Source organism: Brachionichthys hirsutus, unplaced genomic scaffold, assembly GCF_040956055.1.
Source record: "Brachionichthys hirsutus isolate HB-005 unplaced genomic scaffold, CSIRO-AGI_Bhir_v1 contig_944, whole genome shotgun sequence".
Taxonomy (NCBI): Eukaryota; Metazoa; Chordata; class Actinopteri; order Lophiiformes; family Brachionichthyidae; genus Brachionichthys; species Brachionichthys hirsutus.
The window spans coordinates 141,561-145,880 of NW_027180410.1; the positions used below are offsets into that span (position 1 = coordinate 141,561).

At 42.2% G+C, this 4,320-nt stretch overlaps 1 non-coding gene across 1 annotated transcript; it reads left to right on the plus strand.

Moving 5' to 3' along the window:
- The first annotated feature begins 2,242 nt into the window (after nt 1-2,242).
- Nucleotides 2,243-2,314, plus strand: trnap-agg (transfer RNA proline (anticodon AGG)). Its single transcript has one exon. It is a non-coding gene; the product is annotated as a tRNA-Pro (tRNA).
- Nucleotides 2,315-4,320: the final 2,006 nt, after the last annotated feature.

Below are 4,320 nucleotides of genomic sequence, written 5' to 3' on the forward strand. Positions count from 1 at the left end.
ATAATGCGTGTATTTTATTCCGATTTTAATCGCTTTCTCTGAAAATGCTCAATAAACTGAAACCATATCACTGATGCCGCAGCCTGATGTTTTTGCCAAAAACAAATGCCAAACCAACTGAAGAGTCGCCTCTTGGCCGTCTGATGGAGCAGAACGCTTTCACTCTTCATGCTCCACTCCTCCTGCATCTTGTTTTTCTTCCAGGTGTCTTTGTTTTCACTTTCCAAATACAAGCAGTGTAAGTTTGCTACAGCCCCGAGCTGTATTTACAAGAAAATAGTGGGAAAATAAAGCTGTCGTCCTGCACTAGCCATCAGCAGGTTGGGCCTTTCTACTCTGTGTGCAGTACACCTGCAGATGCACGGACAAAAGAACATGCTGTAATATGTGTCTAAAACAGACACACACAGAGAAGCGAGGGGGGGGGGAGAGAGAGAGAGAGAGAGGGAGCATTTCAAGGGCACTAAAAGATCACATTTGTTTCCACTCTGTGCTTTTTTTTTTATTCCCATTGTGCCATGGTCCGTTTATCATGGGGCCATGGTGTCAGGAAGATAAGGACAACAATGCAAGGCGGAACATAAGCGGCAGAGAACAGTTTATGAGAGTGCTTTTGAAAATGTGCATGCCGTTTCGATAAGGGTCGAATTAAAACATGTGTACTGCTCTCTGTCAGCGTGCAGCCTCACGACAATGTCAACCGGCAGAAGCTTTAAAGAGAAAAGTGCGCTAAAACTGCAGGTACGAGTGAAAAAACCTCCAGGATTTTCATTCATTCCTCTTTGCCATTTCTGGAATTTAAATGCATTAAAAACCTGATTTTATATTTTGGGTGACAGTGGCCCTCTTTCTCCTCTCTCCATCTACATTTGGAGGGTTCCTCCCTCGTTGCTCTTTTCGGCCTGCTATGTTTCCCGGTCTTCCACTCAAAATCCAGATCCAGACAATCGCCAGGCAAGCTGTCATTCTGCAGCCTCTGGAATGTCTGAAATCCTCCTGCTGATTTAACACATAGAAATAAGGGATTGCGGGTGCGGGGAGGTAACATGACATAGATATGTGTTTGTTAATTTTTGGTATCGATTCAAATGGACTCCTGTTGGGAGTTACGGCTCTGATTGAGAAGGCGATGGTGTCGTGCACATTACTGTGTGAAATACAGCTCCAAAAAAACAGTGGGAGACAGGAAGGGGACTTATCGCTTCGACTTTGGCTGATTCAGACCAGAAACAGCACTATGGGGCTGCAGACGAGACTCTGCCACCACACACGAATCAGTTTTCAGATATCTCTAATCAAAGCCCCTGCAGAATTGATGAATAGCAGTACTTTCAAGGCTTTCTAATCTTTAATATTCCCATTGGCAGAATTTCCATATAACAATGTCCTCCTGTTCTAAGAAGAAACATTTGTTTCAAGGTTTGGGGGCATATGCATGTTGTAAATTGTAATTTTGACGTTTCTAAATTGTGTTTCCTGGAGCCAATTTCAATCGTCCTGCCATGCCAATTTCTAAAGGGAATGTGTAATTATTGACTAAAGTGGAACTATGTAGTGCTTGTAAATAGAGACTGAATTCCACAGAATCCCTCAAGCTGTAATCAGATCTGTGGAACCCTTCTGAAGCAAGTCCTCAAAAACATGATCGCACATGCAGGAGATAAGGAGAGTGTTTTTCTGAGGTGAAAAAACAATCAGTTCGAGAGACATGACAGTAACGCAACTCCCATAAGTAGCCCTGGTGCAAGTCACTGCAAGACAGCAGTAATGCAATGAATTGCTGCAAGGAAGGGAGCAGACACGGGCGCTTGATGCTGCCGGACCACGCGTGCAGAAATCGCTGAATGAAATGAAGACAAGAAACGTCCATGCAATTTGTGGTTCGTTGGTCTATGAGTGTGATTCTCATTTAGGGGGCGAGAGGGCCTGGGTTCAAATCCCAGACAAGTCCTGCGACTATTAGATGTGTTCCATATTAAGTCGGTGTGTGCCAAATGAAAATTAGCATTCTCCTGAATCTGAGTGAAAGACAAAAACAATTTAATTTAGTATAAAAAATGACTTCAAACAACTAAAGCAGCATTCATTCTGGCTTCTGCTGTAATTCCCTTCCTGTCTAAAAAATGCAATGATGACGTAGCGAAACAGCTGATAGCCAACAACTTGTATTTTCTCTTTGGCATGGAAATGAAGGGTATCATTAACTCGCTCAGAAAAAAGAAAGTACCGACTGGCGAAGCGTGGCTTGTTGGTCTAGGAGCATGATTCTCGCTTAGGGAGCGAGAGGTCCCGGGTTCAAATCCCGGACAAGCCCTCGGTGAGCGGCCAGGTTGCCTTTTTTAAATCACCTTGAAGCTGTCTTCGATGTAAAGAGTACAATGTATGTTAAGGAAATTTATATTGGACTAAACTTCAGACTCCTCCTCCAAAACATTTGCGATTTGGCCCAATAGCAATAATAAGGACCTGAATGCCATCCCTGTTAATCATTACGCATGTGGTGTGTGTAATCTCAGATTAAACAGATACAAGTGCTGATTTTCTCTCCCTGTGGGGTTTGCTTCTTGGTCCTCTCCCTGTTGGTTTCATCCCTTGTATCTGTAGGATCTCCCGCGTCTCTATATGTCAGTGCCTTCGGGTGCATTCATCATATGCACAAAGTCACGCAAATTCAAGTTAATGCAAATATACAAGGTTGCAATTATTTCTAATGCTTAATACAAAAGACAATGTTTTGGTTCACATTTTAAAGAACTGATATTTTGATTTGTTTGAATAATTTGTATTCTTTAAGAATACGAAATATTCTATTAAATGTCTGTTGTTGGCTATGATTAACTGCTAGAATAGCACTGTTAACTAAGAATTTTGAATATTTTCTACCTACAGTACATCTGTAATAATAATAGTAAGGATTCATGCGTGTATTTAGAGCAAACACACATTTCTGCCAGGGTGCCCTGTTGGATGAACGGTTAAGTTGCCAAACATGAACTGAGACCCGATTCCTGTCCGACTAGAGACCTTTTTTGGAATCACCATCTCTCTTTCTCTTCATTCGGGTTCTCCCCGTGTCCACGTGGGTTTTCTCAGGTTTCAACATAAACATGCAATTCAAGTGGATTGATTAGTCTAAATTGTCTCATAATGGATGCGATGCAAGTATTGAGATTATAAAAGGTCTGTTGCAGTTTGTGACTATTGTGAATTTCAACCATTTCTAAGGACACACTCATCTTGCAGACACCCACTAGTTTGTGCAATCTCAGTGTGTGTGGTGTGTGTGATCTGCAGTTACACGATTCAAATGGATTTTAAACACGACATTACACTTGAACAAGACGGCTACTGCTTTCAGCAATTCCATAACCATTTTATAGATGTACATAATCCAGAAGACTCCCATTTACCCCCACATACATAATTCTGACATCATGAAGCTGGAGAAATATTCATTCCTCACAGCTGGTTGAATTTAAATGATTATATACTTGTATATCAAAGAACACCATTTCTCTGCCGACATACGGAAGAGAGGCCAACGACACCCTGGAAAAAAGTGCAATTACACATTTGTCTCCTCGTGTTAGAGGAAGCATCGTTCATGTTTGGTCGGTCCCCTTCTAAAGAATACTTTGTTCATATGTCCCTCACTACTCTACTGTACATGTAATGTTTTTTTAATGATGCTTAAATGCATGAGAGACATAAGGTAAACTGGATATAATTGATGTTTGCCTTGCCCAGATGGCTCTGCATGTGTGTGTGTGCGTGTGTGTGTGTATACAAGAGGCCCTGTGTTCCAATGCATGATGAAGGTGCTGTGTTTCTCCCAGAACATTAGAATCTGGACAACGTCACTCCTCTGCCTCAGGGCGTAAACATCCCTGGGAACCGATGCAACTAAACACACACATCTTGTATCCGCGCCCACAAACTGGCAAAAGCGCGATGACATCAGCGCAGAAACATATGTGATGCGAATATTGGTTTCACAATATCACACTCTACGTCGATCACAGGCCGTCCAAATCCTGAAGAGTCACAGACAACAGAAAGCATCAGCAGGGGCGACCGTCTTGACTCCAAATCAGCTTGCGTTGAACTCTAATCTGCAGCGTGCAGTTGGCGGTCCCTGTGACATTTGTTGTTGCCCTATTTAAGTATATACCCCTGCTTTACATTAGCAGGGCTCATTCACAGAGGATGCATGTCATTTACCAAACAAATGCCATTAAACTGTTTCCCACTTAAAAAGGAAATTACTTGATAATCACCCCCCCCCCCCAAAGTTAATTAGGAACATTATTTTCCTTCGGT